Genomic DNA, 12,014 nt, shown 5'->3' with positions numbered 1-12,014 from the left:
GCTTTGGTTAGTGATCTCATTTCGATGGTAGGTGGAATCACATTGTTTCTAGCCTACCGGATAGTCTTATTTGAAGAAGATTGAAGGCACCGAATTAAATCATATGCTACAGCAGGACCAAGTCATCTGGACACCGACTTCTACAGGCAGATTTACGGTCAAATCAGTGTACATGTCTTTGAAACAGCTCCGACCAAGAGTTAAATGGCATTGAGTGGTTTGGGGTAAGTTGGTTATACCGAAACACTCGTTTACTGGATGGCAGTTATTTTCGAATTGCTTACCCACCCAAGACCGACTGGTTAAGAAGAAAACTATCCACCACTCAATATGCGGCTTCTGCAATGCTTCTAGGGAGCATTCCAAACACCTCTTTTTCGATTGCCCTTATACAAAAGAGGTTTGGTCTAGTGTTAAAGGATGGCTGGCTTTGAACACGCAGGTGAAAGCATCGACTGCCGAGTGGTATAGCCTCCTTAGGATTTGTCGTAATGCCTCGCTCGAATCTGAAATTACTAGAGCAGTAACCTCTGCCACAATATATGCCATTTGGATAGAGAGGAACTTGAGGAAATTTCAGCAGAAGAGTCACTCAGAGGCGCAGGTATGTGCAAAGATCAAGAAGGAGATGAAGACGTATCTTCAAATTATGTTGGCTGAATTGCTTGACACAGTGGCTGCCAAGGTCTTACTGGACAGGATCGGTATCCAAGTTCAATACACAGCTCGAGCCCCAGTATGGTGCAAATGGTCCAAGCCGTAACCAGGGGATTTACTAGTCAACACGGATGGGTCAGTCTCAGAAGACGCTAATGGTTATGGTGGTGTTATTCGAGATGAGTTTGGTACCGTCAAACTAGCATTTATAGGGAGCTCGACTAAAAGATCGGTTATCACCTAAGAGTTGCTGGCAGTTGAGGCTGGTATGAAGGGAGCAATCCAGATAGGAGTGAGACGAATTAGTGTATGCTCAGACTCGAAGGGAGCAATAGGAGCTATTACTGGTACAGAGGAGCAGCCTTGGTACTGCCTTAACATAGTGGCTGCTATTGACCGTTTGAAGGTACATTTTGAATGGGTAGACTTCAAGCATGTGTTCAGGGAAGCAAATCGAGTTGCTGACTACTTCTCTAAGCTAAGCAAGGAACATGAAGATTCAATTTTGTATTTCCTACCTCCTGTAGACTATGAACTATCCAAAATAGTAAAGGAGGATGCACAAGGGAAACTGTACTTGAGAACATGAGTTTTTTCTTTTAATACAGGTCGAGGGCTGCCTAACCTCTAAATGCTTCAAAAAAAACTACTACTACTATTTTAATTATACTATGCAAATTATGAAACTTGTATTAACTATGAATGGTGGAAACACTAAGTCGTTTGATTTCACCCTAGACTCTTGTAGGTTCTCTTAATTCACTGTTTAAAGTTCTCATGTAAGTACGAGTAGCATGAGGGAAAAGAAACCCTAGCTTCCTTGAATATGTGTTCGTTTAAGCCCTGATATGCATCTATACATGAAGTCGAATTGAATTTTAGCATGTAAACATATGAATCCCTAGCAAGAGTTGTCTTTTTAGGGAACAACTTCTCACAGATTCAATATACAATTAAAAGCCATGCTATAATACTAATGGAGTAGTAATCCTACGATTAACTAGTCAAGATATGAAATTTAATCATTCAAGATATAATCAATGCAAGTAAACCACTAACATCAGTGTGAAAACAATATACTAATCATTGAAAATTGTTTGAGAACAGTAACAGTAGCATAAAGATATCCTACACAAATATAGGGCTTCACCAAAGCCCTAGCTTTAAGTTTAGTTACTCATAAACATGGTGGAAGAAACAAAAGAATAAGGAAGAGAAATCATCGACAAAACTGTGGAGTAGGCATTGGCTTCTTCTCCAGCAACTCCACTTCTTCTTCTCCAGCTAGCTATCGAACCGTTTTTGAGTGTTTGTCATCGGGGCGAGAGAGCTAGAGAGCTCTCTCCTTCCTTTGTTTATATAGAGATTCTTTTGGGCGTACAAGCCTTGGAACCCTTTTAGAAAGCTTTCTTTCCATGTTTTAATCACTTTTGGAACTATCCAAATTGAGTTCAAGAGGTGGAAGCAAGTTGTGGAGGGTGCTGTGAAAACAGTGGAATTCTGCGTTTTTAGAAGGGGGCGCAGGCGCGCTCTGACTTAAGCTTCTTATAGCGTAGGTGCGCTATTACCTCTTGATAACAGTAGCTCAACTTTTTGCAGTAGCTTTATAATGTCATACACATGTTATTTCATATCTCGTTTTGTGTAGTCTCTCTATAATCACTACGTGAGAATCTCACAACTCTGTAAAGTCCTCGGTCTCAGCTCGTTTCTTCATATTCGCGTTGATTTCTGTAAAGCCAAGGAAATAGACTAATCAAAGGAACTTATATTAATTAACTAGACAATATAACATAAATATGGGTATACCTGTGTAGCATTTATGTGCATTTATGTGCTTATCAAGTCACAGAGTCAAAGGGCTAAAAGAATGAATCACAATTCGAAAGCAAAGAACAAAACGATGTTCTTCTCTGGTTACAAATATCTTGAAGACCCAGTTTCTCAACTTATCAGATTTTGTTTTTCCCTTTCTTTTTTTTTCTAAACCATCACCCTAGCTCCGTAACTCCTAATAAAATACCTCTAGCTCAATTAGGAATAGGATTGTGTGATAGTAAGTGGCAAGCGTGATCAATCGACCCCGGTTTCTTTGGACGTCATTTGAGTTTGTTAAGAGTATAGTACCCGTTGTACTAGGGAGAACGAAACTTGAGTGAAACTATCAGAGAGTTGTGATTGCAACACACCCCTGTGAGAACCCACCTTAAGGACGCTCTCAAAAAGTCTCGAAAACAACTCTACTTTTGTATTTCACCTATAATATTTTGTGCATTTATCTTTAGATGATTAAATTACTATACATATGTTATTCTAAGTTCAAAGGTGCTTTTCCTTATTAACCGCTAATGAGATGTATGGACATCTGAGAATAAATAAGGAAACAAGACTCTTTGTACTAAATAGAAGAAATTTGTGAGTACCTTCACTGGAAAACCTAAGTTAATACATGCATAATAATCAAATCATTTAGAAATAAATAAACATGTAATGAACAATACTATGAAATGCAGTGGCAGGTCCGTTTCTGAAACTTTTGAATAGCGTCCCTAAGTAGGTCCTCACAAATATGTCAAGACAAAAATACTATGATTTTTCCACTCAGGTTTCACTCACTCTAGTGTGTCATGGGCACACTTTTCCTCTCAATCTCAATGACATCCAAAGGAGTCGAAGTTGATCAAACACATCTGCCACTTACTTACATCACACTAACCTATTCCTAATTGAGCTAAAGGTCTTTATTAGGTGTTATGGATGATTTAGGTGATGGTTTAAGAATAAATGGAATTGATAAACAAAATAGACAAGTCTGAGAAAATAAGGTCTTCAAATTATGTAACTAGAGAAAGCCTTATTCTTACTTTGCTTCTACACTTTGTTTCCATCCTTAACCCTTTTGTTTTGGCTTTTGACTCCTTTGATTCTGTTTTTAGAGTTCTAACTTTTTATTTTATTTCTATTTATTTTTCTTTTCTTTGGATGGAAACTTTATTTTCTTTTCCATATTTTTCTTTTGAAGCAACTAACAAAAGTCTGTTTCTGCACATGTCTTTCTCTTCTCTTTTTCTTCATTTCATACTATTTCTCAAACGTATCCATTGGGTAGGCTATTTTTATTTTTATTTTGTTTTTATAAAGGGTAAAGAATTTGTGGTTTATGAAAAGGCTAATGAAAGGCTCAGTGGGGCGACTAGCGGAAAAAAAAATCTTTAGGTTGGAATTTCTGGCTATATCGATCCAAAGAGGGCCTAAATTCTCTTTTAGGATATGGTATGGTGATCAAGCAAATGGACGTGTGATTTCTCTACTCGGAATTAACTTCTCCCTTGTGTGATCACTCATATATCAACTCATATGAGGCTTTTAGGCTAGATTCTCACAGGATATGTAAATTAACCACTCTAACCTAGGTCTCATAAAAGTATTGCCAAATACAATCATGATGTTCATGCAAGACATTTATGAAAAGATGCAGAGACTATTACCTATATATTAACTTACGTTTCTAATAACTACTCTTAATTCTAATGATAAATGAGATTTCTAGACTATTATCATCATAGAAAATGAAACAATACCATTATTTATTTATTTTTTTGATTGGCAAGCCTGTTTTAAATGAGATCAGTAACTTTTTGATGTTGGTCGGGTTTGACCCCCAGACCTCTGGTATCATCACCCAAAGATTTTACCGACTTTCCTAGTCGGCACCTGCAAACAATATGATAACCGTAAAATGATAGTTTTACCTACGAATAAGTAACGAAACTCGAACGCAAGTAAAACCAAAACTATTTTCATGTCTAATTTATCAAAGTTTTCTACTCTCGAATGCTATTGAAATAGATTGGAGTAAAAGATTCGTTCCACTCCTAGTTCTTTAGAATTTGCGTTTTCTAAGACTATCGGTCCTACCAAAGTCAATGAGAGTACGATGGGAATTATACTACGATGTCAATTCAAATACTAAACAAGATACGAATAACTCAATTATGAAATGCTAAATTGGTACTAGATAAAGAATTAGGGGGGATTGATTTCACCTTAACTCGACTTAATTAACTAGTAAAGATTCGTCGTAATCCAAATTGCAATGCTTTCACATAGCAATTGGGTGTTCCTAATCCCTAATTGTTCATGGTAATCTCTACCAACTAACAACTAGCATGTGAAGCAATCAAACCCATTCTCATGGTGAACTAATTACTTTCTAGATTGGAATGGAAAATTACGACTATTCTACGCTAACAACAATCAAGCTTTCATCAAGGCTTATTCAACCCTCTCTAATGGAGGTTTAGCCTAGAGTCATTAAACTATCATTTCAAATTGAATTCAAACAAGACATAATATAAAGATTCTAACTTTACTAATTTGAACTAATCAAGAATTCAAAACTAAATTAACACTAAGAAATGATTAACAACTAAGATCTGAATTTAACAATACTAAAACTAAATAAGAATTTAATTAATAAACTAAATTGAGATGAAAATGAATACTTTATTATGAAACTAATATTTTATTCTAAAATAATAATCTACTCGTTCTAACTCTAATTAATTGAAAGGTATAACTAGATCTAAAACAAGGTATGAAAAACTAATTACTGGAGAGAAAACTAGATCTAAAACTATTCTCTAATGGCTACTCAAAAAACTACTTGCTTAAGAGTTAAGTCTAGTGTGTTGAAATGGAGGAGACCAAATCTACATTTTCGTGCATGGGCTGAGGAAGCCATGTTTTGGGCCGGAAAATCGAGCCCAAAACCTAATTTCTTCAGTCTATAGAGGCCTTTCCAAATGAATTTTGCTTCAACAGACGTTTCGTCCACTTATGCTCATCTGATTGGGTCAAGACTTAGACCATTGGAAATCTCTTTCTAAGCCGGTTGTTTTGACATATGTAGGCCCAATTCTAAGATCTGAATCCAAAGATATGGCCTTCGAAAGTTCTGCTGACTTTTGTGCTCTGTTTCTGCCCGCGTTGACTTTGCTTTTCAGCTTTGACCGAGCTTTTTATCCTTAAATCTTGGCCTTTAAGCACAGAACTTCTTATCAACCAACCCTTGCTCCTTTATCTCGCCAAAGTGACACATTTCTGCACATAATTGACTCTAATACCTGAAATACATAAAAATACGTAATCAGCATTAACTCTTATTTATTACTCACATAATTGGTCTAAAAGTATTATTGTTAGGGGGTTAAAACTACAGTTTTGGGCTCTTATCACAATACCATTATCCCTAAACGTGGGAATGGTCATGCTCTTTATCATGCTAAACATATTAGGGGAGTGGTGTTTTTCTTCTGCGAATGACGCCACTTGCAACGTGTGGATCTGGTCTCCTCCATTTTAACACACAAAACTTAACTCTTAAGTAAGTAGTTTTTTGAGTAGCCATTAGAAAATAGTTTTAGATCTAGTTTTCTCTCCAGTAATTAGTTTTTCATATCTTGTTTTATATCTAGTTATACCTTTCAATTAATTAGAGTTAGAACGAGTAGATTATTATTTTAGAATCAAATATTAGTTTCACAATAAAGTGTTCATTTTCATCTCAATTTAGTTTATTAATTAAATTCTTATTTAGTTTTAGTATTGTTAAATTCAGATCTTAGTTTTTAATCATTTCTTAGTGTTAATTTAGTTTTGAATTCTTGATTAGTTCAAATTAGTAAAGTTAGAATCTTTATATTATGTCTTGTTTGAATTCAATTTGAAATGATAGTTTAATGACTCTAGGCTAAACCTCCATTAGAGAGGGTTGAATAAGCCTTGATGAAAGCTTGATTGTTGTTAGCGTAGAATAGTCGTAATTTTCCATTCCAATATAGAAAGTAATTAGTTCACCATGAGAATGGGTTTGATTGCTTCACATGCTAGTTGTTAGTTAGTAGAGATTACCATGAACAATTAGGGATTAGGAACACCCAATTGCTATGCTAAAGCATTGCAATTCGAATTACGACGAATCTTCGCTAGTTAATTAAGTCGAGTTAAGGTGGAATCAATCCCCCCTAATTCTTTATCTAGTATCAATTTAGCATTTCGTAATTGAGTTATTCTTATCTTGTTTAGTATTTGAATTGACATCGTAGTATAATTCCCATCGTACTCTCATTGACTTTGGTAGGACCGATAGTCTTAGAAAATGCGAATTCTAAAGAACTAGGAATGGAACGAATCTTTTACTCCAATCTATTTCGATAGTAATCGAGAGTAGAAAACTTTGATAAATTAGACACGAAAATAGTTTTAGTTTTACTTGCGCTCGAGTTTCGTTACTTATTGTAGGTAACACTATCATTTTACGTTATCAAATGGTGCCGCTACCATTTTAGTTCCCTTTAGAATTGTTTTCATTAGTATTGTTAGTCTTTTCAAAGTCTCATTAAACCCACTCACCCTTGTTTGATTATAACCGTGGTTGTTTGCTTCATAACTGAATTTTTCTTCACCGGAATACACTAAAGCACCTAGCCCTTGGTAGGCAAATTTGATTTGGCGCCAAAACATCTTGTAACTTCGAGATAGGAAGGAGCGCGACCTGCGCCCATCCAAGGCAAATCTCGAGCGCCACATGCACCCAAAACATTGTAACTTCGAGTTTTTCGGCAAAACGCGCCTACCTAAGTTAATTACGGTGAAGCGACCAGCTACTACTCTGAACTGCCCGATTTTCAGAGGTTAGTTCAGACTTCCATTACTTCAAGTTAATTAGTGTTTCTAACTCGTTATACACACTGAGCACGTGTATACAAGACGTTATTCATAGGCGAAGCAAAGAGGCATTTAGGTACTTCTTTCTTCCACACCTCGCATCTTCTGTTAAAGGTTTATACTAGCATATCAGAATTGTTTTGCGTGTTGTCATGTTTAGTTAAGATTGGCCGGTCTTAGCCTTGCATGAGATTAAGGTCAGGCAGAAGAAAAACGCCTAACATAATAAACCGGCAACGTCAACAAACACGCCTTTCTAGTATACCACTCACTACACCTCTAGCTAGCATACCACACACCACACCTGAAATAATGGCTGAAGAAAGAGAGTCTCCCCTCTTTGACTTTTACAAAGCCTTGAACGATAGCCCAAAATCTTGCATCGTTCTATCAGACCCAGTGGGAGATTTCCAAATCCCCCCAAATATATTTAATTTGTTACCCGTTTTTCATGGGTTAGACCATGAAAAACCTTATCAGCACATGCGTAGGATTGACCAAGTCCTTACTACATTCCACCATCCTATGGTTGGTGCTGAACAAATTAAACTAAGGGTGTTTCCTTTCACTTTAGCCGATAAGGCGGCGTCTTGGTTAACTGCCCAAGGGCCTAATTCTATGGATTTGTGGGACAAACTTGTTCAACTATTTATGGAACATTTTTACCTACCACTGAAGACCGATGAAATGCTTTTCAAGATTCATTTCTTTCGACAAAATCCTCATGAATCATTTTCAGAGGCTTGGATTCGTTTCACGGATCTTCTTATAGAGTGTCCACACCATAACCTTGCGAAAGACACGTTAATTCATGCCTTTTTCAAGGGACTGTTACACCACCACAAAGAAGTGCTTGACATAATGAATGGGGGTAGTTTCCTCAGTAAGGGAGCCTCAGAGGCTTATAAATTTTTAGAAGATCAAACAAAGCGTAATAATAACTTGGGGGGTAGTGACGATACCTCCCATTCCGCTAGTTCTTCTACAACAGTTAAGGTTACCAGTATGTTTGAGGTTAAATCCGATCCTGAGCTTAAAACTCTAATCGAATCTCTAACTAAAAAGGTAGAGGCTATCTCTGTTCAACAAAAGCCTATCCCCATCATGAACGTCAACTCTAATCTATGTAATTTCTGTTTGAGTCCAGAGCATCCTAACTCCTATTGTCCTCTCGCCTATGAACAACAACAATCACAACAAGATAATATTTGTTCCATTAATAGCGAACCTAACGCAGCTTGGCGGCAAAACCCCAACTTCGGTTAGTGAAATAATCAACAACCTCCAAGGTTTAATAACCAAAATGTTAGGCCATCAAACAATTATAACCAAGCTCCACCGAGGCAATGACAAGGACAAGGGAATTATAATAATTATAACAATAATAATTATAATGTTAATAGAGGAATCGTGCCGGTAAATAATAACTATCAAAATCCACCCATTAATAATCAACATGACATAGTTCCTGTCACACAACCTCTAACAAACACTCCTCCACAATCGGATCGTTTCGACGCCTTTATGCAAACCCAACAACAGATTTTACAAGCCATTCAACTTTCCTTACAGCAGTTAGCACAAGAAAAGTACAACCCAAAGGTGTGTTTCCAGGTCAAGCGATACCTAATCCTAAAACACCAAATACAACCTTTGAGGTAAACGATAATAATAGTAAGGACAATGAAAACGTAGGTGGGCTAAATTCCATCACCACTCTTCGTTCAGGAAGAGTGGTTGATAACAAAGTAAATATGCCTATAGTTACCCCACCAGTAGTCCCTACACTTGATATTTTACTAGATACAGAACTAGAAACTGAAGATCCTACCCCTGTAGAGGTACCAGTACCAGTTAAACCACAACCTAAGAAACAGAAAGCCAAGGTTAAACATCATGTTGATCCATATGCTAAATATAGAGAGAAATCATCGTTTCCTCAAAGATTAGCTATGTTAAATAAGGATATAAATTTTGATGTGATTAGGGAATTTTATAAAAATCTAACGATAAACTTACCTTTTCTTGAAGCAATTAAAAAGTTACCTCACCATGCTAAGTTTCTCAAAGAGTTGTGCACTACTAGGCGTAAGACAAAGATTCCTAAAGACGCCTTTTTAACTGAACAGTTTCCAACTTTAACGGAACACAATGGAATCGTTAAGTACAAGGACCCTGGTCGTCCTACTGTATAATGCATCTTAGGGGATACTCACACAACAACTGCTTTATTAGACCTTGGGGTGAGTGTTAACTTACTCCCTTATTATTTATATAAACAAATAGGTCTACAGGAGATGCAACCTACAAAAATGATGTTGCAATTAGCTGATAGGTCTATCAAGTATCCTAAGGGTGTAGTGGGAAACATGCTTGTTAAGGTTCAGGATTTCTACTATCCTGCTGATTTCGTTATCCTCGATACAGAAGTCGCTAACGACTCTGTTCCGATGATTTTAGGGGATCCCTTCTTGGCTACCGCCAACGAGCTTATAAACTGCCACAATGGTTCGATGTCCTTGTCCTTTGGCCATCTTTCTGTTGAGGTTAATGTTTTTAAAATGATGAAATAGTTTCCTGATACGAATATTGATGGAGAAGTTCGCATGATAGAGAGCTTAGCTCAAGAGTATTTTAACAACACGTTTCTTGAGAATCAGATGCACCAATTCATTTCCTTCGGAAGTTCTAATTTCGACAAGGACTCCTTGGACTTAGATGAAATTGAGGAAAATTTCCTTCAACTCTTTTGCAACTCTTCTTTGCCACCTCGCGAGTCCCCACTTATCAACATCCATTCATCCCTCGACGCCATGACAGAAGAAGAATTTTTCACCCTCTATCCCAGTGATTCTTCTAACCCACCTATTGTGGAATGTCTTGCATATTTAAAAGATTCTAATGATCTAGAACTAAGAGCATTAGGTGAGCTCCATTTACCTACCTCATATCATCTTGTTACTAATTCACTTTCCATCAATGTTCCCCGTCCTCCACCTTTTCAACAGAACCTTGAGTTTGTGCTTGACCCTCTTGCTTCTTCTGTGCTTAATGATTTTCTAAATCCTCCTAATACGGAAATAATTTCCAGGGGAAAAGCACTTGACACCTTTATTTTCCGAATTGAGATAGTTCTCACCTACACCATCAATGAGTTTTGTGCTAAACCCACATTCTCATTTCTTCCATTCCTTACTTCTAAAACTTATCCATATCCAACATATCTTCCACAAACATCCATTTTCTCACGATCATTCACTTGGACACCCTCTCGTTCAAAGATGAAAAAGAAGGTGCATGCTTGGGTACGTTCTAGATCTATTAGACTTCGCTTTCCTTTCACTAAGTTGCGTCATAGAAAATCTTGGTGCTTGATTCTGTTTGGGGGTGCATTCCATAGTAATTATTTATGGAATGATCCATAACTATTTTGGTTGTTGATATATGGTAAACTGCATGTTAAGTATATACATATGTTTTAAATATAGTCCCGAGTATCTGAATATAAACGGCTCATTTTGTTAATTGGTGTACTTCCTTACACTTCCATATATTGGTAAGTGCACCATTTAGGTAACCGGGCCCTCCCTATGGAGTGTGTGGCTGTAAGTACCAGATCCTAAGTCCACGTTTAACATAATTCACGTTTTCCACTCTTGCATGTTTTCTTGGTTTTTGAGTCATGTTCTTCTATGGTGTGAATTATGTCTTTATTGTTTTTCATTTTTCTTATATTAAACCTTATTCATAAAAAGTAAAAAAATATCAAAACCATAAAAATAGTAATCTAGGAAGTCTCGGGAATCTGACTTTAAAAGACCCACGTTTAAAACAAATTTTCAAACTTCGTTGCCAAAAATTTGTTTGGGGGTGGTGTTGGTTTTTCCGTTCTTGATTGTTCAACTTTCCATTTTTGTTAATTATGCCGTTTAATCGTAATTTAATTTGGGGTTGACATTATCTACGAATTTAGATTTCATTCGTTCACATAACTTATGTTACGCACGCATTTCGAGGCGTTTTCCATCTTCTAATATGTCACCCATGGTTGGAATAGAGTGTTTTATGGATCATTGGATTAGAAATTCTCTCCTGATCATTTTCATATCTCATTCACAAAAATCGGACCAGTAACGAAGCGGAAATTTTAGTTTGAAGTTGCGCGAAAAATCGATTTTTTTTGAAAATCAAATTGGGCTTGGGCCCAATACCGCACGCGCGTCCCCTTCCTCCGAAAACAAAACAGTCGCGAGTTCCTTCTCACTTCCGCCATTACCAAAGCTTCCAAACCCTAGAAAAAAAAATCCTAAATATAACACGCCCAAAAATTCAAACCCACTCCAAATCTTCTCCACAACCTCTCCCACACCATTTCCATCCTTTCCGACCACCAAAACTTAACAAAATTTCAAAAATTTAATCCACCACCACCACCACCGCACCACCTCCCATTGTTTTAAGTGAGTTTGGTTTCAAACTCTTTCCCTACCTTATTCAAACCTACAAATAGTTTCAAAACATCAAATGGCTCAAAGACGACGAATTTTGCCGGAACAAGCATTTAATGCCAACCACTTCGAGCCGTTTTACAGTGAGGAGATAATTCGTAGGGATTGGAGCCATTTGTG

Source organism: Coptis chinensis, chromosome 1 (assembly GCF_015680905.1).
Source record: "Coptis chinensis isolate HL-2020 chromosome 1, ASM1568090v1, whole genome shotgun sequence".
NCBI lineage: Eukaryota > Viridiplantae > Streptophyta > Magnoliopsida > Ranunculales > Ranunculaceae > Coptis > Coptis chinensis.
Note: the sequence above shows the minus strand (reverse complement) of the source record.